Here is a 27,771-nt window from a genome sequence, read left to right as displayed (position 1 = left end):
CTGCCAGGCCATCTAACGTTACGTGCTCCCCATAGTGTACTGTCTTTAGTCATTTTTACTTAGCTAGCCAGCATAAGTACTGTAGCCTACAGTATGCTGCAGAGCTGTCTTGACAAAATAATTGTACTAGTTCTTCAAAGTAGATAAGTTATACTTTCACAAACTGTCACTGTCCCTTTCATCGTTGTGTACATTAGCTTGATTTCTAAATGGAATTCAAGTAATTGAACAGAAGTCGATTTAATAACCAAAAACAACAACGAAATGTTAGTTATTAGCTCAGCACTACGTCCGATAGAGGGAATATAAAGTGTGACTGGTGCTGGACAAGATCACAAGCCTGTGAGGATATGGTATGAGACAAACAGTGGGTGTCTGTGTAAGGGTAAGGGACTTGTGGGTGTGTTTCTGTTCTGTGCGTGTCGGCCTCTCACCCTTGGTACTTTACGCAGCTTGGCTCCAGCGAGGGCAGCGGCCAGCCCGGACAGGGGGCGGTCCTCCGAGGGGGAGAAGAGACCGGGTGGCAGGGGAGGGGCTGGTGGAGGAGGAGGGTGGGCCTGGCCACCGAGGGAAGGTGGAGGACCGGGTGGGGGAGGGGGCCGCCGCTTGTAGGGGTGAGTGTGGGGGGTAAGGGGGAGGGGGAGGAGGGCCTGGTTGGGCAGAGGCTGTGGGGGTCACAGTGGAGCCGGGAGGGAGGGGGGGAGGGGGTGGGCAGCACCGGCGTCAACACTGTGTCTGTATGGGGGGAGGAGGGAGAAGAGTAAACAGTCAGTATCAAAATTTAGGATTCACAGAAAGAGCAGGGGTCATGAGTTCTCTCCTATTTAGTTTATCCTCACACAAAAAAAAACCTCAGGTTTCCTTAAGCACCCATACTATATTCAACATCAATACTAACATTATCAGGCTTGACCAACCTTAGACTTTAAAACTTGTGTGACGACATGGCATGAAGTCGCTAATATCCTCTTGCTGTTTGTCATACAACATGCACATCAATGAGTTGTGGCAATGGCCTAAATGTATCCATTTGAATGAAGCAAATGGAGACATCCAACACAAAAACAAGACAGAAAATGCATTGGACACAGGAACTCTAGCAGCCTTAGTTAGGTCAATATCGGCATATGCCTGCAAGAGCAGCCCTAAACCATGGAACCACAGAGATGTATTAACTGTAATAATTAGCTTGTAGAAAATCATTGTGACTCCTCAACCCAGACAGATGATTGGATCAATAAGCCATGATGGAATGTGCCCATATTGAGCTCCTGTTAATGAGGGCGTGACCTATAGAATTAGGAATTTGAATACTAATGATTAGAATAGTCATTTAAATGGATCTCTATAGTGTGACCAGTTTCCTTTCAGCCAAATGTGAGAGGAGACTGGAGGGCAGAGGTCACTAACACGGGTGGGTCAGTCCAAGTGGGAGAAATAGTCTCACTGAATCTACATATACAGTGCATTCAGAAAGTATTCAGACCCCTCGACTTTTCACACATTTTGTTACGTTACAGCCTTACACTAAAATTGATTAGTTTCTCCCTCAAATCTACACACAATACCCCGTAATGACAAAGCAAAAGAAAATGTTTTAGTTTTTAATACATTTGCAAAAATGTCTGAAATATCACATTTGCAAAAGGTATTCAGACCCTTTACTTAGTACTTTGTTAAAGCACCTTTGGCAGCGATTACAGCCTCGAATCTTCCTGGGTATGACGCAACAACCTTGGCACACCTGTATTTATGGAGTTTCTTGCATTCTTCTCTGCAGATCCTCTCACGCTCTGTCAGGTTGGATGGGGAGCGTCGCTGCACAGCTATTTTCAAGTCTCCCCAGAGACGTTTGATTAAGTTGATGTCTGGGCTCTGGCTGGGCCACTCATGAACATTACGACTTGTCCTGAAACCACTCCTGCGTTGTCTTGGCTGTGTGTTTAGGGTCATTGTCCTGTTAGAAAGGGAACCATTTCCCCAGTCTGAGGTCCTGAGCGCTCTGGAGCAGGTTTTTATCAGGGATCTCTGTACTTTGCTCTGTTCATCTTCGCCTTGATCCTGACTAGGCTCCCAGTCCCTGCCACTGAAAAACATCCCCACAGCATGATGCTACCACCACCATGCTTCACTGTAGGGATGGTGCCAGGTTTCCTCCAGGCATGACGATTGGCATTCAGGCCAAAGAGTTCCATCAGACCAGATAATCTTGTTTCTCATGGTCAGAGTCCTTTAGGTGCCTTTTGGCAAACTCTAAGCGGGCTGTCATGTGCCCCTTACTTAGGAGTGGCTTCCACCTGACCACTCTACCATAAAGGCCTGATTGGTGGAGTGCTGCTGAGTTGGTTTTCCTTGTGGAAGGTTCTCCCATCTCCACAGAGGAACTCTGGAGCTCTGCCAGAGTGACCATTGGGTTCTTGGTCACCTCCTTGACCAAGGCCCTTCTTCCCCGACTGCGCAGTTTGTCTGGGCGGCCAGCTCTAAGAAGACTCTTGGTAGTTCCAAACTCCTTCCATTTAAGAATGATGGAGGCAACTGTGTTCTTGGGGACCTTCAATGCTGCAGAAATGTTTTTATACCCTTCCCCAGATCTGTGCCGACACAATCCTGTCTCGGAGCTCTATAGACAATTCCTTTGCCCTCATGGCCTGATTTTTGCAGTGTGCCTTTCCGAATCATGTCCAGTCAATTGAATTTACCACAGATGGACTCAAATCAAGTTATAGAAACTTCTAGGATGATCAATGGAAACAGGATACACCTGAACTCAATTAAGTCTGAATACTTAAGTAAATAAATGTTTTATATTTTTAAAACACTTGGGAAAATTTAGAAAAAACTATTTTCGTTTCATCATTATGGGTATTGTGTGTAGATAGATGACATTATTTAGAATAAAGGCTGTAACGTAACAAATGTGGAAAACGATATACCTTCAGAATGCACTGTAAATGCTACTGACGAGTTACTCAAAGGGCAGTTTTAATACACCACAATTGAAAACTCTATTATGTTACAAAATAGTCTCATTAATGCTTCTGGAGTGTTTGAATTATGTCAAATCTGAACTTTTGAAACTGCAATGGTTTTCAGAAAGATTTCAAAATGTTGAATTAAATGTTATTTCTCATAAAGTTAAAGGTAAATCAGATGTGGTGGCCGGTTAAGGAAGAATAATAAAAAGCTCGTCCTCATTTGACATGGTTGTTAGAGGTTATTCATTTATTTGGATCCCCAAATCCAGAGGGGACAGACGTGTATGCTAACTATTCAATTTAGGAGAGGGAAAAAATGATCTTAATATTTTTGATTCCAGCTGCTGGATAGCTTCCGACAGTGACAATCCCTCTAAAGACTGCCCCAGAGTTCAGTCAGTCATTTCCTAATCAAAATACATCTAATATCTATGTTAATTCCTCCGCATGAGCATCCCTCCCATTCCCTTGAAACGTACAGTAGTGTCATGACAAGAACCCTAAGTGAACAAGGACAGAGCAGAAATGAGTCTCCATCTATCAGTCCCTTTTGTATCACGTATACAAGCCTACGGTCACCAGGTCCAGTAGGCTTGATGAACACAACACTGACATGACAAGTGAGGGTGAAAAGTCATGGTAACATACTAAGGTCATCACAATGGTGAATTGCAGAAAAATAATAGTTTGAGGTGATAAAAAAAAAAAAAAACAAGAAGCAAAGGAGAAACAAAGAGACATTGATCCTTCCAGACATAGCTTCAGCGATCTATAGCTAGATGCAGCAGAGCCCCCTGTCTGTGAGTGCACACTTGCACACATACATGCCATGCCATGCCCAATAACCAGACACCATTCAAACCAGTTCACCAGGCAACTCAAGACCACGAGCAATAGCATGGACATACATGGCGAGAGTATGCTGACAGAGGCCAGACAGACACCTGACCAACACAGATTAACAAGCACCTAGCAGACCTAGAGCCACAGCCGTACTAGCCACCGCTGCAGCCAGCATTGGCACCCAGAGCTGTGCCGAGCTGGTTAGGGCAGACCCGCTACACCCTGGCCCCCGTTAGTGGGTGAGTGGAGGTAGAGAGCGCGGCTGAGAGAGGTGAGGCCTTACCCTGCTGGGCCAGAGGGTCTGCAGGCTGAAAGGCCTCTGGAGCCGAGGAGCAGGAGTCTCCCAGCTCAGAGAGGTTTACAGAGAGGTCAGCAGAGGCAGGGGGAGCTGTGGAAGGAGAAGGGACAACAGCAGGCTGGGATGAGGGAGAGGACACAAGGGGAGCGATGGGGGAGACAACAGGCGACTGCTGGCAGGACAGGGACAGGGAGAGAGGGGCAGCGGTGGAGGGGGTGGCGGGGTGGGAGGGGGCGGCGGGGTGGGGTTGCTGCTGTTGCCAATGGTGACCGGTGAAGGGGCAGGGAACATAGGAGGCCCATTGGGGGAGGGGGTTTCTGTGACAAGGGGCTGGGGACTGGGATGGCAATGACAGGGCGAGGGCCTGTTGCCTTGCCCGGGGGCTACTGATCATGACGGGGGGCGAGGGGGCAGAGGGCTGAAGTTTGTTGCTGACCACACCAAAGACTTGGAGGGGTTGCTGGGGCAGGGGTGGGGGCGTGGGAGGGACGTGCTGTCTCCTGGGGACTGTGGCGTAGTGGGGCAAGACGGGGTGGAAGGCGGAGCCTAGTGAGGTGGCAAAACGGGAGGCAGAGTGACGTAGAGGCGGGGTGGGGGGTGTTGCAGAGGAGGGTGACAGGGTGGGTGGAGGGTAGTTGGGGGTGGTGGGAGACACAGACGTAGAGGAGGTCTTGGAGGAGTACTCTGGAGGCGGAGGGGTGTAGAGGGTACTTTCAAACGCTGAACAGGATAGGAGAGAAGCAGCCACCGTGCAGCCACACAAGAGGGGAAAGAACACAGGAGAGGACAGAGAGAAAGGGGGAGAAACAGAAAGAACAGAGAGAAAGGGGGCAAATGAAGCAGGAAAAACCAGCACAGACCTAAATCTCCTTTTTCTATACTTGGTCCTTTCTCTGACAGAGAGGATGCTACTATTAGTACACAAGGTTAGCAGTTGAGACAGATCCTGAGGCACACTCTGTAAACAATGCGTCAATGTGAACACATGGATAGAGAGGCAGCAGAAAAACAGAGACCATCGTACATTCAGTCGGGAGCGCTTGGCCTGGCCGCTCAATGAATGAAGCCTAATCAAGTGATGCCCACTTCAAACACTTTATTAGCCTCTGGCGAAACTCACAGGATCAACACACACCAGACACAGCACTGGTCAGTCACTCACTCTATCCATACTGCATCCAGCGGCTATTCTATACATTTAGAAGTCAAAGAACCACAATTGAGACATGTAACCAATTTGGACATGTTTTGTTCATTGTTCTTACAATAAGCAAATGGTGCACAGACAATCTAACCTAAACAAACTAAATCAATAAAATGCTTCAATATTTGGGTGACTCCAGTTTAAATCAATCACCCCTTACTTGCATTCACCATTACCTAGTTCCTATCAGAACGATTTCAAGTCAGAATCTCCTCTTTCAAATGACAAGGAGTTCACAGAAAGTCTTACAAAACAAAGAAAAAAAATACCATCACAAAGTCTGTGTCTCATCAACACACACATCAGTAGTATCTTCTCATCTCTCATGTAAAGTACAGAATTAGTGAGGTCAGCCATTGCGGGGGTAGTCTCGCTGGGTGGTCACACTGCCAGAGCCTGACTGCATGCTCTGAATTATCCATGCTCTGTTTTGTTGTGGCCCCAGCCAGCGTAGCCCCAGAGTTAGCCCAGAGCGGAGGCCTCTCATGCCATATGGTGAATAAGGTGCAATGCTGCTAATCCTTTGTGCCAGCCTCATTCTACTCCACTGACCCTCAGTGGCAGCCACACACACACACACACACACACCTCCAACCAGAAGAGTTACTCTTGTCCAAATGTTTGTCTCTTCTTTCCCGATCCCCCCAACTCCCTCCCTCCCTCCGGCTGGTAAGTGGGCAGAGGCAGGCCCTAGCTTTGCTCTATGATCCCAGAGTAATAACACGCACACACCTCACTAACCCCAAAATGGACATACACTCCATCTCCTCCATACACAATAACTAAATGTTGCCTAGTTTGTAGCCTAGTGTGTTCCTAGTGGACCAGTATAGGGCGGGCCAGTCTAGAACCATCACATCAGTAGTAGGAATTGCTGGATTAAAGAGGTTGACATTCACACAAGGAAGCCCTTGTTCTTTTGAACGCGATAAAGGGGCATAGCTAATATGAGACAGACGCCACAGTGTGCTGGACACGTCAAGAAGCTCATCTCAGATAATAGTCCATGGATCTGCGGATGCCTTATTAGCAGACCTCTCCTGAAGTTTTCAGTTAGAAGTTGAGGTATGGTTGCACACAGGATCAGCATGGCCTCCATTAGACACTGACGACATCCAATGGAAAACTAAACATACTATGAATGAAATTAGAAATGCAACCAAAAGCTACTGCAAGGCTATGTACATTAGGCCAACAGCGCAAATGTTTGTTTTTCCTGCAGGAAAGAAAACTAGAAGCGTATTAAAAGTGCATACTCGCACCTCAAACCCAAAAGCGTCCCAAATGTTACAGCAACATGCAGTGCAACATGGTTTCTTGTGTTGGTCTTGTCATGTTCCGTGTGAATTGGGTCGTTGTGCATTTATTGTATAAATGTCCTGGGAAAGAAAAAGTGAACTCTATACCATGATATGTTAGTTATGTTGATGTGCTCCTGCAGGGCAGGCAGCATGTTAGCTTTGATGGTTCATTTTTCTCCTACTAACAGAGAATCTGGCCCAACTAATGTAATGATTGAACCATGCAAACACTGGCTCCCCCACTGACCCAATATGTAGCAGCAATGCCCATCTCCCATCCTTGATCCTCCCCTAACCAAACCCAGAGCCTGAGTCCTGCACCTGCCTATGCTTTGCTGGGCAGGCTGGCTGGGGTTCCCCCTACCATCCTCCAACACATAGTCAAAGCCATCCCTGGTCAGAACAGGACCCAACAGGAGTAGGCAGAGAGAGCTGAGTGTGTGTGTGTTCTTGCCTGCTCGCTGAGAGAAGCACCCAAACACTCCCCCTATGCCCTAGCGCCACTCAAGCTGTTCCACGAGCCCGTCCAACACACAGGCAGATGGGCAGAGAGAGATGAGAGAGGAGCCTCGCTATAAGTCACACTAACTAATGAGCGGCCAGGGATGGCTGAGTAGAGTCAGCGTCTCCGCTTCAGACTCCAGCTAAATGTCAAGCTGGGATTTTACACCCAAGACGGCTCTTTGGAAGTACTACTGCTAAATGAAGTGAGACCTAAGCACACTCACCTGTTGGTAACTATTCTGCCATTTTGTTCTGTCCTGTGTCGTCAGTGTGTACTGTACTACCTTGTCCTGTCCTAGACATCAGATGTGTGCGTATGCGTGTTGGTGTGTGTATGTGTATGCATGTGGGCGAGTGTGTAAGAGGTAAGGAAAAAGGCTTGGCTGCTCACCGGCGTTGGAGATGCGTCTCCCTCTCTCCCAGTCCATCTGCTCTCTGTCCAACTGCTGCTCCTGGTGAGTCTCTCGCTCCATCCTCTCCCTCTCCTGCTTCTCGCTCTCCATCAGCTCCCACTCTCTCTCCGCCCGCTCTCTCTCCAATTGCTCTCTCTCCGCCACCTCTCTCTCCAACTGCTCAACTGCTCTCGCTCCAACTGCTCTCCAACTGCTCTCGCTCAACTGCTCTCGCTCCAACTGCTCTCGCTCCAACTGCTCCTGACGCTCACGCTCCAGGCGATCCCGTTCGACACGCTCCACATGCTGCCTCTCGGCGCGCTCCCTCTCGGCGCGCTCCCGCTCTCGCTCCTGACGCTCACGGTCTTGACGTTCCCGTTCACGCTCCCTCTCCAGCATCTCACGCTCCAGCCGTTCCCTCTCCTGGCGCTCGTGCTCCAGCCGCTCGCGCTCCATCTCCTTCTGCCTCTGAAGCTCCTGCAGCTGCCTGCCATGGGGATAGAGAGAAGAGGTTAGAGAGAGGAAGAGAAAGGGGGTTGATGAGGAGAGACGAGAGAGGAGACACCAGACGAGGAGAACTAAGACAGGAGAGACCAGAGGAGGAGACACCCGACGAGGAGAACTAAGACAGGAGAGACCATACAGTCAAGAGAGGAAACCATAGAAGAAAAAGGAGACCATACAGGATATTGGCGTAAGCAGAAAGGAGAAAGAATAGAGGGAGGGGAGTGGAGAAGAGGGGGTAGTCTAGCGGTTAAGAGCATAGGGCCAGGTAACTGAAAGGTCGCTATTTCGAAACCCAGAGCCAACTAGGTGAAAAATCTATCAATGTGCTCTTGAGCATGGCACTTAACCCTAATCACTCCTGTAAAATGTCAATGAAGAGATGAGACCCTGACCTCGTTTATCACGCTAAACCACCACGCAGACCCAGTCAGTGCTGTCACTTGGAAAATGCCCTTTTTAAAATCATTATATAAGCTTGTTGTCATTATGTAATTACGGTTCTGTGCAAGACAAACCGTTACACAACCACAGCTAGCTCTGCACATGTTGTTAAACACAATGTCTTCTTCTGCCTACAGCCTCCCATTCTGTAGTGATAAGGACAGAACCTGTCTGTTATTCAGCTTCTACTGGCATTTACTTCATAACATTCACCAAATACCAAAACGCATCAGCTTGTTCATTCCAACTAGGTCTGCTGAGTTCGGATAAGAGCTTCCCAGGTTGGGAATGACTTATTTCTGCAGCGAGAAATCTCATCACTAGAGGGCAGCATGCTGTAATAAGAGGTGAGGCAGGCTGCCTCCTGGGGTAGCCTGCTGTAGATCACTTGTGACTGGCTGGTTGGCTGCAGCTCCAAGCCATTTCACAGACTCTTCTCGCTCTCCCCATATCACTACCATGGAGGCTGTGACTGGTACCCGCCCATTCTGTTTGGCTTCATCAGCCTCAACCAGGCCTGCTGACAATTATTACCCAGACTGTCATAACACTGCAGATCCCCTATCCATGACTGTCAGTTTGGGACATTTTGGATTGGGTCACATCAATACAATTGAAGCCTTCACCAAATTAACCTGTGGTGCTTCACTTGTATAGGGACAAGCTGCAGGCCCTTTTCCCTCAGTCACTCCTTCACCCTCCTGTTCAGGTTGAATCATCAACATCAGTCATCAGTTTCAAATGCTATCTGGTGTCACACCTCCCCCTCGCTCCATCTAGCCAGGAGCTAGCTACACACACCTGTTCCGCAATGATGTCACAGCCAGACACCCCCCTCCAGGTTCACCTCGTGAATATTCCACCCCACCAGTCACCAACCAACTTCCCATTGAACCCCTCCTACTTCCCTGGCCCTGCATCCCCTGGTGGGGAAACATCAAGTCTCCACACACCCTTTAGAGAGGAACATGATGGGAATCAAACGGTTTCCTGCCCCAAAACAGGCCTGGAGGAGTATGATGTCCTATCACATGTGGTGTAAACGACTTACAATGCACTTGTTTATGAATAACAGCACTTCCGCTCCCCTTTTCCTATAAGTGCACTGTGTGTGTCTATTCTACACTATGTGCTCTAAGAGAAGCAGTGATAAGTCAAAGTGGAAACCGGACACAAATAAACCCTCAATGTGCCAAGTCAGGGGATTACAGGTTCAATCAATCCATGTTATTCACCCAGAATGACTTCATGGGCTCTAGTGAACTAAGACTAATGATTTACTGGAAGGCAAACCGTCGCTCTTCTCTTTTTGAGAAAAAGCCTTGAAATAATCCATCATTAACATATTTAGCTTAAGAATGACATGAAAATGATTTCAATGTTACTTAAGACTGTAAAGCTTCAGCTAGTAATACAACTAGAAACAGTATTATGGGCCTAGGCAGCAATCCACTCTGTAGGCTAGAGTAGCCAGAGGAAGGGCTGAGAGAGAGTTAACAGATTTAGTTGGTGGAGATCCTCTCTCTCCCAGAACCAGAGTGGAAGCGGCTGAGGAGGCTTTCACTAGCTGTTGCCTCAGCCAGGCTTCCCCCAGTACCACTGACCCCATTATCCATATTCACCAGTCTCTCTACAAGGTGTCCCCATAACACACTGTGCTGTTATCGAAATGTAGCTGTACCCAGCAGGCTCCCATGAGGATGGCTACTCTCCCCGCCACTGGTGCACTTCATAATGACACTGCCTTGTTACAGCAAGACGGGGCGCACAGAACAGAGCACTCCAGTCCTAACTTCACTAAAGCCCCAGTGCAGCCCTCATCTACCTCTTCTCCATCCTCCCACACCTCCCCCTCCACCTCTTCCCCACCTCCCTCGCAGAGTTAATTAAAGAGCAGGAGTGTTGTACTGCTCATTAGGCGCTGGGCCACTAGAGGTCTGGAGGCAAGGTATCTGGCTCGAAGGACCACTCCCAGGGGTTTCGCTATAGGATAACATCCCCTTATTTCCATGCTGATATAGTTACAGTAGGGAGTACAGCAGAGAGTCTACTATATAAGGTAGTGTATATCAGCGCTAAGATAAGAGGCATTACAGTGATTAGCATATACTCCACCCCGGGGGCAGTTTGCGAGGGGTGGGGGCAGCAGTTCCTCCACAGAGAGTATCAAACTGCGACAGGAGTGCTGACAGTGCCGGAGACTGCTGCACAAGCAGGAGCCTCTAAAATATCACAATTAAAATGTAGAATATTATCAGTATGCCCGAGGTTAAATGTAGGCGGGATGGTGTTGAGAGCAGCAGGAAGGGTTGATTATGCACACCACTAGGACGAACAACAAGGTTAGAGAAGGTCAGTGGTGGATGATGCAATTGACGTGCAATGTCAATGACACCTATATGGGGAGTGGTTACACAGTACAAAACAGAGTGAAACTGTATACAGGATTGGTTGGTAACGGATTACATGTAACAAGGATGACGTAAACCAATCAGCTCGGATTATGAGGAAAAAAAAGAAAAAGATCATTGTGCTTGGTTCATAGAACCGGGCTTACGTCAGTAACCTGCAGAAGCCACTAGATGTGGTTTGTGTTTTCTTCCTGCAAATGTTGCTCTATCCTTTGAACGGTTTAAACTACAAAATATTATGACCCTATGTCTGAATGATCAGACTCCCTCTACAATGCCCACAAGCAATAACAGAGTGGACAAGACTAGGAACTAAATCAGACTGGGGGGAAAAGAACATCAATGATGATGTTATATTCTACCTTGAAGAGGTAGATAGAGGTTAGAGGTTATATTCTACCTTGCTACAAAAATATTGCCTGGTGAGCTTCTGAACTTCAATACCTTTCTGATGAATTTCAGTCACTCTTAACCATACTACCTTCAGCTTGAAATACTGTCAAAACTCTCAGACTGATTTGTAATAAACTGTCATAGAAACATTCAACATTGTCCGTTGATTACATTACAGTTTTTACATGGTGGGGTTTGGCGAAAAAACATCTAAATGGGATCAGGGAGCAAAGCGTTTGGGAACCCCTGCTCTATACGGAACAAGGCTTCACCAAAAAGGGAATATGTTTTACAACGTAGACGTTTGGTTAACTTTGGTAATGGTGACATGACATTACATACCTGTCCACAGCAGTAGTTCAGACTATTTCCATCTAGTGTATTTATTGTACATGTAAACACTATCTGACACACACTGAATTCCCTGGCATACGAGACCATAACATTCCTACACAACACAGAGGAGAACCGCTATAATAAGCACTAGGCCTCACCATGTCTGTTAGACGAGATGGCGTGGCGAGAGGTGGTGGTGGAGAGGAGGAGCTGGAGGGGAGTCATAGGACAGAGTCTGCTTGCCATTCGTCAAGGGGATAGCAATTTGCTTACATCCAGTTTAACTTTCAAGGAAGGGACGTCATGTTAAAGTAATGTTATCCTTGAGATGAACATGGATATACAGTTTCAGTCAAAAGTTGACACCTGCTCATTCAAGGGTTTTTATTTTTACTATTTTCTACATTGTAGAATAATAGAAGACATCAAAACTATGAAATAACACATATGGAATCATGTAGGAAAGAAAAAAGTGTTAAACAAATCAAATTACATTTTATATTTGAGATTTTTCAAAGTAGCGGCCCTTCACCTTGACAGATTTGCACACTCTTGGCATTCTCTCAACCAGCATCACCTGGAATATTTGATCAACAATCTTGAAGGAGTTCCCACATATCCTGAGCACTTGTTGGCTGCTTTTCCTTCACTCTGCAGTCCAACTCATCCCAAACCATCTCAATTGGTTTGAGGGCAGGTGATTGGAGGGCAGGTCATCTAACGCAGTACTCAGTCACTCACCTTCTTGTTCAAATAGCCCTTACACAACCTGGAAGTGTGTTGGGTCATTGTCCTGTTGAAAAACAAATGATAGTCCCACTAGCCCAAACCAGATGGGATGACGCATCGCTGCAGAATGCTGTGGTAGACATGCTGGTTAAGTGTGCATTGAATTCTAAATAAATCACTGACAGTGTCACCAGCAAAGCACCACCACCACCTCCTCCTCCATGCTTCACGGTGGGAATCACACATGAAGATCATCCGTTCACCTACTCCGCGTCTCACAAAGACACGGCGGTTGGAACCAAACATGTCAAATGTGGACCAAAAGGACAGATTTCCACTGGTCTAATGTCCATTGCTCGTGTTTCTTAGCCCAAGCAAGTCTCTTCTTATTGGTGTCCTGTAGTAGTGGTTTCCTTGCAGCAATTCAACCACGAGGGCAGATGTGTCTGTTACTTGAACTCTGTGAAGCATTTCGTTGGGCTGCAATTTCTGAGACTGGTAACTCTAATGAACTCATCCTCTGCATCAGAGGTAACTCTGGGTCTTCCTTTCCTGTGGCGGTCCTCATGAGAGCTAGTTTCAGAGCTTTTTGAATGCACTTGAAGAAACTGTCAAAGTTCTTCAAATGTTCTGCATTGACTGACCTTCATTACTTAAAAAAAACACCTTTTTGGTTACTACATGATTCCATGTGTTATTTCATAGTTTTGATGTCTTCACTATTATTCCACAAAGTAGAAAATAGTAAAAAGAAAAGAAAAACCCTGGAATGAGTAGGTGTGTCCAAGCTTATTACTGGAACTTTATCTGAACCATAAGGGATAATAAATAAAACTACACTGAACAAAAATAAAAGCAACACGCAACATTTTCAAAGATTTTACGGAGTTACAGTTCATATAAGGAAATCTGTCAATTGTAATACATTAATTAGGCCTTAACCTATGGATTTCACTTGACTGGGAATACATATATGCATCTGTTGGTCACAGACACCTTTAAAAAAGGTAGGGGCGTGGATCAGAAAACCAGTCAGTCTCTGGAGTGACCACCATTAGCCTCATGCAGTGTGACACATCTCTTTTGCATAGAGTTGATCAGGCTGTTGATTGTGACCTGTGGAAAGTGGTCCCACTCCTCTTCAATGGCTGTGTGAAGTTGCTGGTATTGGTGGGAACTGGAACACACTGTCGTACACATTGATACAGATCATCCCAAACAGGCTCAATGGGTGACATTTTCAGCTTTCATGAATTGTGTATAGAACCTTGCGACATGGGGCCGTGCATTATCATGCTGAAACGCACTTCTCCGGGTGCCAGTGGCCATCGAAGGTGAGCATTTGACCTCTGAAGTCGATTACGACGACAAAGTGCAGTCAGGTCAAGACCCTGGTGAGGATAAGCATGCAGATGAGCTTCCCTGAGACTCTTTCTGGCAGTTTGTGCAGAAATGTTTGGGTTTTGCAAACCACAGTTTCATCAACTGGCTGGTCTCAGATGATCACACAAGTGAAGAAGCCTGATGTGGAGGTCCTGGGCTGGCGTGGTTACACGTGGTCTGTCGTGAAGAAGCCTGATGTGGAGGTCCTGGGCTGGCGTGGTTACACGTGGTCTGTCGTGAAGAAGCCTGATGTGGAGGTCCTGGGCTGGCGTGGTTACACGTGGTCTGTCGTGAAGAAGCCTGATGTGGAGGTCCTGGGCTGGCGTGGTTGAAGAAGCCTGATGTGGAGGTCCGTGGTCTGTCGTGAAGAAGCCTGATGTGGAGGTCCTGGGCTGGCGTGGTTACACGTGGTCTGTCGTGAAGAAGCCTGATGTGGAGGTCCTGGGCTGGCGTGGTTACACGTGGTCTGTCGTGAAGAAGCCTGATGTGGAGGTCCTGGGCTGGCGTGGTTACACGTGGTCTGTGGTTGTGAAGCCTGATGTGGAGGTCCTGGGCTGGCGTGGTTACACGTGGTCTGTCGTGAAGAAGCCTGATGTGGAGGTCCTGGGCTGGCGTGGTTACACGTGGTCTGTCGTGAAGAAGCCTGATGTGGAGGTCCTGGGCTGGCGTGGTTACACGTGCATTGAATTCTCTGGCAACAGCTCTGGTTGCTGCAGTCAGCGTGCCAATTCCACGCTCCATCAACATTTGAGACATCTGTGGCATTGTGTTGTGGGATAAAACTACACATTTAGAGTGGCTTTTTACTGTTCCCAGCACAAGCTGCACCTGTATAATGATCAAGCTGTTTAATCAGCTTATTGATGCCACACCTGTAAGTGGATGGATTATCTTGGCAAAAGAGAAATGCTCACAAACAGGGACGTAAAGAAATGTGTGCACAAACTGAGAGAAATACATTTTTTGTGCCTATGGAAAATGTCTGGGATATTTTATTTCAGCTCACGTAACATGGGACCAACACTTTACATGTTGCGTTTATATTTTTGTTCAGTGTATTTAGGGACGTCAGTTTTGAGTACTAGTGTATACTGCACCCATAGCAGAACTTTCATTACATTCCAATATAGAATCTTTTTGGGATATGACAACTATAAAACTCTCATACAGTCTAACAATACAAATGTATCATCACTATTAGGGTGAGCCAAGCTGGAGCATTAACAATACATATCCGTCTTGCTGAAAGAGGGGAAGGCAGCTCCTTGCAGGTCGTACTGAACAGAACAATGGGACCAGATCAGAAATGATCAAAGGATTCCTCAGCGCATGTCGACACACAAACACATGATATGATATGTACATGACTTCCTCTCTCAGATTTAAGGTATTGAAGGCTTCAAAGATGTGAAAAACCTTGGTGATCCATTTACTAGAGTCTCAGTTCCTGACATGCGTTGCCTGGGGAACGGTTGCTAAGGGAGTGTAGGCAGCACACGGCCTGAATCCGAACGTCTTTCAACAACTTACTACTACCACGGACTCAAAAACACAAAAAAGCTTTGTCAGTATTTTTCAAGAAAACGAGAATCGCTTGAATGTACTGTGTTTGACAAATTAATTATTTAGACAGTAGAAAACCAGTGAGGAGGAGGACATTACAGTATGAAAGTGTCAGAACGAGGGCAGACTATTAATACAGACAAAATTAGAACCTAGGTTGGAACAGGAGCTAGGGCTGGGCGATATGGCCAAAATATATCACAATATTTTTCACATTTCTGACGGCATGGTGGTATTTTATGTTTCTGAATAAAAGTTCTAAATATGTTTTATGAGTAGTGCATAACTCTCCATTCTGATGGTTTTATACTTAAACAAACGAAGTAGTACAATTTGTACAACTTTTCATTTTATTTAGCACTCTATCATAATATCGTTATAGACAGTATTGCAAAAATCCATAAAAGGTATATGTGAATCCACACAGGTATACAGGTATTCACAATATAGTCACCCAGCCCTAGCAGGAGCAGATGTTAGACAACATGGTCTACATCCAATGAAAATATCAAAATACAATTCCACACTGAAGAGTGAGCATCTTTGGAGTGGTCTTGAGAACTAACTGCACACAGTCCGAGCGTTAGGGTGTATGTAGCAAGTGTGATGCTTCTCAGCGGTCCTTGATTCTGACAGCCAAGGGAAGCAGAGCCACACAATCACAAAGCCTGGCAAGCCCCCAGTCCAGTTGGTCAGAGAAGCTTTCCTCATTGGCCTGGCCTGAACAGTTCTGTATCAGTGGACTGAAGCCCAGTTAGTCCACATGGAGCTACACTATAAATGACTCTGTCCAACTCTACAGCTCACAGTTACTTCCAGGTGTCCCCTAACCAAGCAAGTCAAACCAGGGGCCTCATTTATAACCATTGTATAAATTTCACACTATACATGTGAGTGCGCCATTAGAAAAAAAAAAAAAATATATATATGCATGTCTAAAAATAGAGATTTATAAACTTGGCGCACACCATACGCACGTTTCCCGTTATAAATCTGATACGTCCTTAAACTGTGCATGCGTGAACTAGCATTATAACTCCGGCCTGGAAAACACCCTGCATTCACCTTTTATGGTTACTTAATGCCATTTATTTGCTGTATAACTTGAAACTTTTTGAATTAGGCCATGTCAGTTTCTAATAAACTCTGCAAAAAAAGAAACATCCCTATTTCAAGTCCCTGTCTTTCAAAGATAATTCGTAAAAATCCAAATACCTTCACAGATCTTAATTGTAAAGGGTTTAAACACCGTTTCCCATGCTTGTTCAATGAACCATAATTAATTAACATGCACCTGTAGAACGATCATTAAGACACTAACAGCTTGCAGACGGTAGGCAATTAAGGTCACAGTTATGAAAAAACTTAGGACACTAAAGAGGCCTTTCTACTGACTCTGAAAAATACCAAAATAAAGATGCCCAGGGTCCCTGCTCATCCGCGTGAATGTGCCTTAGGCATGCTGCAAGGAGGCATGAGGACTGCAGATGTGGCCAGGGCAATAAATGTCCGTACTGTGAGACGCCTAAGACAGCGCTACAGGGAGACAGGACAGACAGCTGATTGTCCTCGCAGTGGCAGACCACATATAACAACACCTGCACAGGATCGTTACATCCGAACATCATACCTGTGCGACAGGTACAGGATGGCAACAACTGCCGAGTTACACCAGGAACACACAATCCCTCCATCAGTGCTCAGACTGTCCACAATAGGCTGAGAGGCTGGACTGAGGGCTTGTAGGCCCTGTTGTAAGGCATGTCCTCACCAGACTTCACTGGCAACAACGCCGCCTATGGGCACAAACCACCATCACTGGACCAGACAGAAAAGGCAAAAAATGCTCTTCACTGACGAGTCACGGTTTTGTCTCACCAGGGGTGATGGTTGGATTCGCATTTAAAGTAGAAGGAATGAGCATTACATCGATTTGGAGGTGAAGTGTCTGTCATAGTCTGGGGCGGTGTGTCACAGCATCATCGGACTGAGCATGTTGTCATTGCAGGCAATCTCAAAGCTGTGCATTACAGGGAAGACATCCTCCTCCCTCATGTGGCACCCTTCCTGCAGGGTCATCCTGGCATGACCCTCCAGCATGACAATGCCACCAGCCATACTGCTCATTCTGTGTGTGATTTCCTGCAAGACAGGAATGTCAGTGTTCTGCCATGGCCAGCGAAGAGCCTGGATCTCAATCCCATTGAGCACGTCTGGGACCTGTTGGATCGGAGGGTGAGGGCTAGGGCCTTCCCCCCATAAATATCCGGGACCTTGCAGGTGCCTTGGTGGAAGAGTGGGGTAACATCTCACAGCAAGAACTGGAAAATCTGGTGCAGTTCATTGAGGAGGAGATGTGCTGCAGTACTTAATGCAGCTGGTGGCCACACCAGATACTGACTGTTACTTTTGACACCCCTCCTTTGTTCAGTGACACATTATTCCATTTCTGTTAGTCGCATGTCTGTGGAACTTGTTCAGTTTATGTCTCATTTGTTGAATCTTCTGTTCATACAAATATTTACACATGTTAAGTTTGCTGAAAATAAACACAGTTGACAGTGAGAGGACATTTCTTTTTTTTGCTGAGTTTACAAAGAGCAATGACAAATTTGATCAAATATTTTTGGAGGTGTTGGCAGAATGTTATCTTTTGCAGGAACTTAGGCTGTATTTGGAAAAGGACTGAGTTTCTGAAAGACAAAATGGCACATTATTGTGGACATGTCAGCTCTTCTCACTAACAGCAAATGGCTGCCTTTTTAAAATTATGTAAAAAAAGAAAAGCAAAGTAATTTAAAAAATAATAACATTCATATCACCCATTTGCACAAAATACTTACCAACCACTTGAAAATGTGCGTGCGCATGGTCTAAACTTGTGTCGAAGTAATGACATTCTAACGCCAAGTTCAGTTTTTATAAATAGTAACCTTTGGGAGAAAATTGGTGCATGGTTGTTTTGAGATATATTTTGTATTTCATCACGAGGCCCCAGAACACTAGTCAAGCAAAGGAGAGGAATTGGTTTTGTCTAACAGCAGCCAGCCCTGTGTGTTAGACAATAACAGAACACAAGCACTATACATGTAGTCACACATACCGTGATCAATGTCAAGCAGCAGATAAATGCTCCTCATTAGCAGCTTGTCTCTAAATGATTGTCAATCGGGTACAGAGCACCACATCAATTCCAATCTCCCTGCATCAGTATGGAGAATATCTTCCTTTTGTCTCACCACCTGACAGATGCTAGAAGCAGGCACAGTGCTACAGTCAAACTGCTATAGTCTCACACCAGAAACTTATACATCCCATTAGACTCTTTTAATCTAATGGTAGGTTAATACTGGGTATCTCTGGGACTTTAAAGAGGCACCTAAAAGTCTTGGCTGTTGTGTGTTATGTCGTCAGAAGGACTGGGATTTGCGTTTGGAAGAGGGATTTCGGGGTAGGGAGAAAAACATCCAAATCCACACATTCGCTTATGTAATCTTCTGGAAACCACAACCAGCGATCTTCTGACAGAGGACAGTGATCTAAATATTTATTTATAGCGTGGTTCAAAGTATAACACAGAAATAGTCAGAGTAGATATAGTTATGCGTGACGAAGCACGGAATGTATTTAAGAGATGGATATATAAACAGCCAAGGCTCAATTCATGTGGTCATTCAAGAATTTGGTATGCCATTGTTGGACTGGATTGCTGCAAGCCTTAAAAACAGGATTTCCACATTATGTGTATGAATGGCTTGCATTTCCCCCTCAAACACACACGTATATAGGATTTGTGACACACAGTCACACACACTGATCCCTGGGATGCCAGGCTGCTCTGAGGCCATAGCCGAGTAGTGAGAGCGGTTTTGGCTGGGGCCGCGCCTCTAGTCTCTCCAGCTGGAGCTATGAATGTTGACAACGTTTAGCTAGCTCGACTGGGCATGTTGCTGTTAGCTAGCACATGGACAAGCAGTACTCCAGTATTCAGACATGACAAATTACCACCATAGCTGGATCCTTCGTTCTGTTTTGCACTACAGAATAAACTTTGAGAACAGTCAGCCCTCAAATGCTAGTTACCTAACGTTAGCTAGCAAATCCGAGTTGAATCAAGCTAGCTAGCTAACGTGAGCAAGCAGGAATTTTAGCTGGCCAGGTCGGATTTGCTTGGTTAGCTAGCTAGCTAATAGCCAATGCTAGCAAGGTAGAAATTAAGTCAGCTAGCTAGACTGTTATGCTAACCTTTTAGCTAGCTAGCTAACGCCAGCAAGCTAAATACATGGCTCCGAGTCTAGCTGGCACTGGCAGGAGTATGGGGTCACGTTAGTTACAGCATGGCGAAGGGGAATTAATTTCTTCAACATCTTGCTAGCTAGCTAGCAACATTAGCAAAGCCAGCTGTCGTCACATATTGGCTACCTTGCAACCTGACATAATTTCTGGAGGCAGTGGAAACGCAATTTGAGCTAGCCCACCAAGGCCAGCCCAACCTGGATTGACTTCAAAGTGCCAAAGGAAACTGGGCTCAAGTCAGCTGGGCCTCTTGCTTTCTCTCCCCATCCCTCTCCTTTTAATTTGACTTCTGCTCCCTTGATCCTTAGTATTTTATGAAGATATTCCAAATAGAGAGCAAGCAGCAAGGTCTCTCCCCTATCTGACAGAAATAACTTGTGTGTATATGGAAACTGGTAGGCATGACATTTGTTATGTTCTGTTAATTACTGATGTCCCCTTTAAGGATGGAGCACCCTTGGTCATGCGCAGTATTGTTCTATGTTATTCTGGTACTAACTAGTTTGAGTAAATGTGAAGCTCCAGTTCAATTGCTTGTATTCCGAGTCTTTCTTATTACATAAATAAGTATTAAGTGTTAAGACACTACAATGGCGACGAGGATGATTACCTGCAGTGTGCATCACAAATACAGATGGAGTTCGTAGGAAGAGAGGAAGATTTTGACCCTGTAGCACAACAGCTAGCAAGCAGTGAAGACGAGGGGAGAGCTGACGAGAACGAGGCGGCAGATTAAAGACCCGTGGAGCCGGAGGTAAAGAGAATGGCTAGCATCGGGAAAATAGATGTGTTTGATGACACGCAAGAAAACTGGGCAACTTACATTGAACGACTGGAACAGTACTTCATTGCAAACGACATTGCTGATAACAAAAGAGTACCAGCGTTGTTGAGTTTAATTGGCCCAAAAACACAGTTTGCTAAGAGATCTGACTACCCCTCTGAAGCCCTCAAATAAAACATTCACAGAGATTGTGGAGATATTGCAAAATCACCTATCACCTAAACCACTCCTCATCGCGGAACGTTTTTGTTTCCACAAGAGAGATCAGAATGAGGGGGAGGGTGTTAGTACATATGTAGCAGTGTTGAAGAAACTGTCTGAACATTGCCAGTTGGGAGAGAACCTAAATGACACATTAAGGGATAGATTTGTTTGTGGACTGAAACATGAACACATTCAAAAACGTTTGCTCACAGAATCAGAGCTCACGTTTGCAAAGGCTGTTGAAATTGCTGTGGCTATGGAAATCGCGACTAAAGATGCATTTGAGTTGCAAAGTAAAAGAAGTACTGACCTGTCACAAATTTCCCTGCACAAGTTTTCACGCAGTCGACAGCGCCCCCGTGTGGCCGAAAAATGCAACAGGTGTGACAGAGATGGTCACAGAGCAGAGGACTGCCGTTTCAAAGACGAAATCTGTCACAAATGCAGTAGAAGGGGGCACATTCAAAGAGCATGCAAAGCAAAATTCAGCCACAACAGGAAAACTGAGAAAATGAAAGGGTCTGTGAATGCACTAGCAGAGAACAGTGGCAGTGATTCAGATGAACAATTAATTGGTACAATGGAGTTAAACACAGTGACTTCTCCCAGCAGTAGCATAATATGGGTGACACCAGATATCGAAGGCAAACCCCTCAAAATGGAGCTGGACACAGGATCTGCAGTGTCTATAATTTCCACTACTGTCTACAATGAGCACTTTAAGGCTATCAAGCTGAAGAACACAAATGTGTTGCTGAAGACATACTCAGGAGAGAGATTGAGCCCAATGGGGGCGTTGCAGGTCAGAGTGCATTATGGGGGGCAAACACAGCAGTTACAGCTGTATGTGGTGCCTGGAACTGGTCCCCCATTATTTGGCAGGGAATGGCTTTCAAAAATAAAGCTGAACTGGTGTGACTTGAAAATGCTCCACACGTTCCAGTCCAAAGAGAATGGTACAGACCAAACACTGGAACACTTGCTGAAGAAATACAACACAGTTTTCAGTGATCAGATGGGAACAGTAAAAGGCTTCACAGCAAAACTTGTACTAAGAGATGATGCAACCCCCAAATTCTGCAAAGCCAGATCTGTTCCATACTCCCTGAGACCAAAGGTGGAAGCAGAAATCGATCGCTTGCAGGATACAGGGATCCTGACGAAAGTGGACAGAAGCGAATGGGCCACACCCATAGTTCCTATTGTGAAGAAAGACGGGTCTGTTAGAATGTGTGGGGACTTCAAGGTAACTGTGAATTCAATGTTGCATGTGGACCAATACCCCCTACCACGCCTGGATGACATCTTTGCTGCACTAGCTGGTGGGAAACACTTCAGTAAAATCGATCTGAAACAGGCTTACCTGCAGCTACCGGTTGAAGAGAGTTCCAAACAGTACCTGACAATAAACACACACAAAGGTCTATACAGGTATAACCGCCTGGTTTTTGGCATTGCATCAGCCCCAGCCATTTGGCAACGAACTATTGACCAGATTTTGCAAGGAATCCCAGGAACCCAGTGTATCCTGGATGACATGATCATAACAGGACGCACCGACAAAGAGCACCTGGCTAACCTGGAAGAGGTCCTGAAAAGACTGAAAGAGTATGGTCTACAGGCAAACTTAAAGAAGTGTGAGTTCTTCAAAGACAAGATTGTCTTCTGTGGATATGAGATTGACTGCAATGGATTGCACAAAACACAGGACAAAATCGAGGCAGTGGTACAGGCACCACGACCACAAAATATCACAGAAGTGAGATCTTTCACGGGACTGATCAATTACTACAGAAGATTCCTCCCAAACCTTTCAGCAGTACTCCAGCCTCTAAATCAGCTCCTGGAAAAGAATAGGACATGGCGGTGGACAGAGCAGTGTGAAAATGCATTTCTGGAGGCAAAACGGCTCATAACATCTGAACAGGTCCTGATGCATTACGACCCTGAAATGCCAGTGAAGTGGGCTTGTGATGCGTCCCCTTATGGATTAGGGGCAGTCCTTTCACACACACTGAAAGATGGGTCAGAGAGGCCAGTTGCATTCGCGTCACGAACATTGAATGATGCAGAGAAAAACTACTCACAAATCGACAAAGAAGCACTGGCACTAGTGTGGGGCGTCAAGAAATTCCACGCATACCTATATGGCAAGTGTTTCACACTGGTTACAGATCACCAGCCGTTGCTTTCCATTTTCAGTCCAAAGAAAGGCATTCCGGCAATGACAGCAGCCAGGTTACAGCGATATGCCCTGTTCCTTGCCAGTCATATGTATGACATTGAGTTTAAGCCGTCATCCCTCCACACAAATGCAGATGGATTATCCAGACTGCCGTGTACAAGAGAAAGACAAAGGAGGGTGGATGCAGTGGACATGTTCCATACCGCTCAGCTTGAGGCACTACCAGTCACAAGCACAGTTATCAAACAGGAGACAAGGAAAGATGTGACCTTGTCAAAAGTGTACACCTACACCATGTCAGGATGGCCAGCTACTGGCAGAAAGGAGCTGACTCCGTATTTCCAGCGGAGAAACGAAATTACAACGTACCAAGGATGTTTGATGTGGGGAATGAGAGTCATGATACCCCAGAAATGCCAACATCTAGTCTTGCAGCAACTACATGAAGGTCATGTTGGAATTGTCAAAATGAAGCTGCTCGCAAGGAGCCACTTCTGGTGGCCAGGTCTGGACCAACAGATAGAAAATATGGCAAAGAACTGTAGTGGATGTTTGGAAACCCTTCACATGCCTGCTCCTGTCCCAGTCCACCCATGGGAATGGCCCGCAGAGCCATGGCAGAGAATTCATGTGGACTACGCTGGTCCCTTTGAAAAGCACATGTTTCTGGTTATAGTTGATGCCCATTCCAAATGGCCAGAGGTGTTTTGCACTGACTCCTCCACCTCAGCTCAGACGATAGAGTGTCTCAGAACAACGTTTGCACGCTTCGGTTTGCCACTGCAGCTGGCAAGTGACAACGCGCAAGCTTTTGTAAGTGACGAGTTTACAAGATTCATGTCAGTAAATGGAATCAAACACTCAACCTCAGCTCCGTACCACCCTGCCACCAATGGGCTGGCAGAACGCTTTGTGCAAACCCTAAAGCAAGGACTCCGTGCAGCAAAACGAGACGAAGGGACTTTAGCAAACAAAACTGGCCAAGTTCCTGGCTTCCTACCGAAACACCCCACATGCCACGACAAATGAAAGCCCAGCCGCACTGATGTTCGGGAGGCCTCTCCGCACACAGCTGGACATCATGAAGCCAAACAGGCGTAATGAAGTGCTGAACAAACAAGCCAAGATGCTCTCCGGTGGCCGGGAGCGCCATCTCCAAACAGGACAGGAAGTGATGGTGCGAGACTACAGAAGGAGGGAAATGGACAAGAGGGACCGTACACACACAAACGGGACCCAGAACTTACCAGGTTCAAGTGAGCCCAGACATAATGTGGCGGCGTCACATTAACCAAATGCATTCCACGGAAAACAGCACAACAAGAGAGAGAGAACAGGCACAGAGAGCTCCTGAGAGTGACACACAGAGAACTGTAGAGGACGGTGGGGCAGTAGAGAGACCCCAGGCTGAAAGAAGGGAACGTGTTGATGAAGGTGCTGCTATAGCAGACGCTATAATGGAACAAGCACACACTGAGGATGTTCAGGAGCCTCCAGACAATCCGAGGCGCTACCCAGAACGAAGGCACCGTCCACCAGACAGACTAGACTTATAAACAAACAAACAAAAACGAACTGTTCAAGTTCAAATTAAAAGATGCAAAATAACTACAAGAAGTTCTGGGAAATGTTTCAGTTGTGGTTTGGTAAAAGTAACTCTGATTGTATAAGAGAAGGAATGTTATGTTCTGTTAATTACTGATGTCCCCTTTAAGGATGGAGCACCCTTGGTCATGCGCAGTATTGTTCTATGTTATTCTGGTACTAACTAGTTTGAGTAAATGTGAAGCTCCAGTTCAATTGCTTGTATTCCGAGTCTTTCTTATTACATAAATAAGTATTAAGTGTTAAGACACTACAACATTGATAGATGTGACTGGATGTAGGCCTTTAGTATAGGCATCTGTTGTTTTCTCAGTGTTTTGTCAGTATGGGACCATTATCATTTATTTATTCTAATTTGAAATGAATGTAGTTCTGTCCTTGAGCGGTTCTTGTCCCTTACGAATAAAGATTGCAGTTAAAGTGCAGTATGCTGTAAATACTGCATCCAAAATAACTTTTTTTAACGACAGTAATGTTGCAGTGTAACTGCAGTTACAGTGTAGTATAACTGTGGTGCTAGGCTAATTATTCTGAAATTACTGTCCAAAATACCACCGTCGACTGCAGTTACTACACTTTGAGGTTCTTTTTACATTTTTTTCTCTCTCCAATTTTGATCTTGTCGTTCTCCGAAACATGACCCACCAAACCGCCATTCTTAACACGGTGTTTCCTCTGTGCTGAACTGACGACTGAGGTCAGCCTGCAGGCGCCCGGCCTGCCACAAAGAGTTGCTAGAGCACAATGAGCCAAGTAAACCCTCCCCGGCCAAACCCACCAAAAACAGACGACACTGGGCCAATTGTGCGTCGCCCTATGGGGATCACGGCCAGTTGTGATACAGCTCGGGATCAAACCTGGGTCTGTAATGACACCTCTATCACTGCGATGCAGTGCCTTAGAACGCTGCACCACTCGAGAGGCCGGTACTGCAATCATTTATTTGGAGGACATTTACAATTGAAGTCGGAAGTTTACATACACTTAGGTTGGAGTCATTAAAACTCGTTTTTCAACCACTCCACAAATTTCTTGTTAACAATCTATAGTTTTGGCAAGTCAGTTAAGACATCTACTTTGTGTATGACAAGTCATTTTTCCAACAATTCTTTACAGACAGATTATTTCACTTGTAATTCACTGTGTCACAATTCCAGTGGGTTAGAAGTTTACATACAGTAAGTTGACTGTGCCTTTAAACAGCTTGGTAAATTCCAGAAAATTATGTGATGGCTTTAGAAGCTTCTGAGAGGCTAATTGTCATCAATTGGAGGTGTACCTGTGGAGGTATTTCAAGGCCTACCTTCAAACTCAGTGCGCCTCTTTGCTTGACATCATGGGAAAATCAAAATAAATCAGCCAAGACCTCAGAAAAAAAGTGTAGACCTCCACAAGTCTGGTTCATCCTTGGGAGCAATTTCCAAACGACTGAAGTTAACACGTTCATCTGTACAAACACCATGGGACCACGCAGCCGACATACCGCTCAGGAAGAAGATGCATTCTGTCTCATAGAGATGAACGTACTTTGGTGCGAAAAGTGCAAATCAATCCCAGAACAGCAGCAAAGGACCATGTGAATGTAACAGTATAACTTTAGACCATCCCCTCGCCCATACCCGGGCGCAAACCAGGGACCCTCTGCACACATCAACAATAGTCACCCACGAAGCATCGTTACCCATCGCTCCACAAAAGCCGCGGCCCTTGCAGAGCAAGGGAAACCACTACTTCAAGGTCTCAGAGCAAGTGACGTCACCGATTGAAACGCGATTTAGCGCGCACCACCGCTAACTAGCTAGCCGTTTCACATCCGTTACACTCACCCCCCTTTTGACCTCCTCCTTTTCCGCAGCAACCAGTGATCCGGGTCAACAGCATCAATTTAACAGTATAACTTTAGACCGTCCCCTCGCCCATACCCGGGCGCGAACCAGGGACCCTCTGCATGACCCTCGGCGGCCCTGCAAGGGGAACCACTACTTCAAGGTCTCAGAGCAAGTGACGTCACCGATTGAAACACGATTTAGCGCGCACCACCGCTAACTTGCTAGCCGTTTCCCACTTGGTGAAATTTCTATTAAAAGGGTGGGCGTTAAAAGGGTGGGACTAAACGCTCGCTCACGTGCTCCAAATTTCGAAACAACTGATTTATAAAGGGGAACCGGCATGGGACGTGCGTGCGTACCGTGTTAAAAATTGGAATATTTTTGTGCATAACCACTTCCTGTGTTTTGTCTGTACGCCACCTTTTGACGTGAATCCTCCACACAGTTTTATAAATGAGGCCCCAGCTCTGGAACACAGACACACTGGACCTCTGCATTACTGACCACAGAACAGTTCTTAACCCTGGGTGTGAAAATAGACTAGTGGTGAAAGGCTATTTCACTACAAGGCTGGATGATGGAGAGTGTAATAGGAAACTACTATAACCAAAAGTGTCAGTCATTTCATCATTGGGGTTATTTATAAAAATGGAAGAAAACAACCGTGACCTTTAAAATACATCCATCTCCATTCTGACACTAAAGACTAGAATGTGAGGTCATGGTAAAGTATGCCTAACCTTCAGGCTAAATCTATGGTGGAATTATAGACCTCGAAACAAACTGACTGAAAGTACTAGGCTGTCCCCTGATAGTAAAGTGTGAGCATGTTCACGATTGCGTACATGCATCCATGTGTGGAGGTGTTTCTGCACCTGTGTGTATTTTTTTTTTTTGAGTGCAGATGAGTGTGTGAGCCTGTGAGAATGTGTAGCCTACTCCATCTCTCCAGGATGGGCCAGGCAGGATTGTAGTGAGTTTGCATCACAGGGATGACACCAGGCATTAAGCACCCAGCCAGTTCCATTGACTGCAACAGCTAAATATGGACGAAGGCTGGAACAGAACAGAAGAGTCAGAGTGAGGGGGAAGCTCAGGGCCAGATCCATTTCACACACTAATATAAGTCCTTTTAACACATCCAGGCCTTTTGTGTTAATGACAGAGCCACAGAGATCGGGTTAGATATCCTTAAAAGGAGCCATCCTAAAGGAATGCTTACTCTACTAATACAGTACAGAGCTATGTTGGACAGACATGTTGCTATGTCAGGTATGTCTTTGTATGAGGTGGTCCCACCAGCCAAGGAACATTTGGAACGGTCCAGGGACATTCTTCACAGGGAGGCCTATGTCTGAATGTATACAGAAAGTGTTTTAGACTAGGCAATCACTCAACAAGCTTAAGGCCAGGCCACCCACTTCTCAAACTACCCTCCATGTGTGTGTGCCCCATGTTAGCGTGGAGCAATACACCTATTTGTTAATGATGGGGATAATATCAAATCCATGTCAGAATTCAATTTTATGACTTCCAGATGGGAGAATGTGGGTTGACTTTACAAGGCAGCAAAACCACACACATGCGC

The 27,771-nt window shown here is 45.9% G+C and overlaps 1 pseudogene; it reads right to left on the bottom strand.

Moving 5' to 3' along the window:
- LOC115107808 (protein enabled homolog) overlaps positions 1-27,771 on the bottom strand; it is a 166,980-nt pseudogene that overhangs the window by 10,335 nt on the left and 128,874 nt on the right.

Source organism: Oncorhynchus nerka, linkage group LG24 (assembly GCF_034236695.1).
Source record: "Oncorhynchus nerka isolate Pitt River linkage group LG24, Oner_Uvic_2.0, whole genome shotgun sequence".
NCBI lineage: Eukaryota > Metazoa > Chordata > Actinopteri > Salmoniformes > Salmonidae > Oncorhynchus > Oncorhynchus nerka.
The sequence above is the reverse complement of the archived record's forward strand: the minus strand, read 5'-3'. Positions and strand labels throughout refer to the sequence as shown.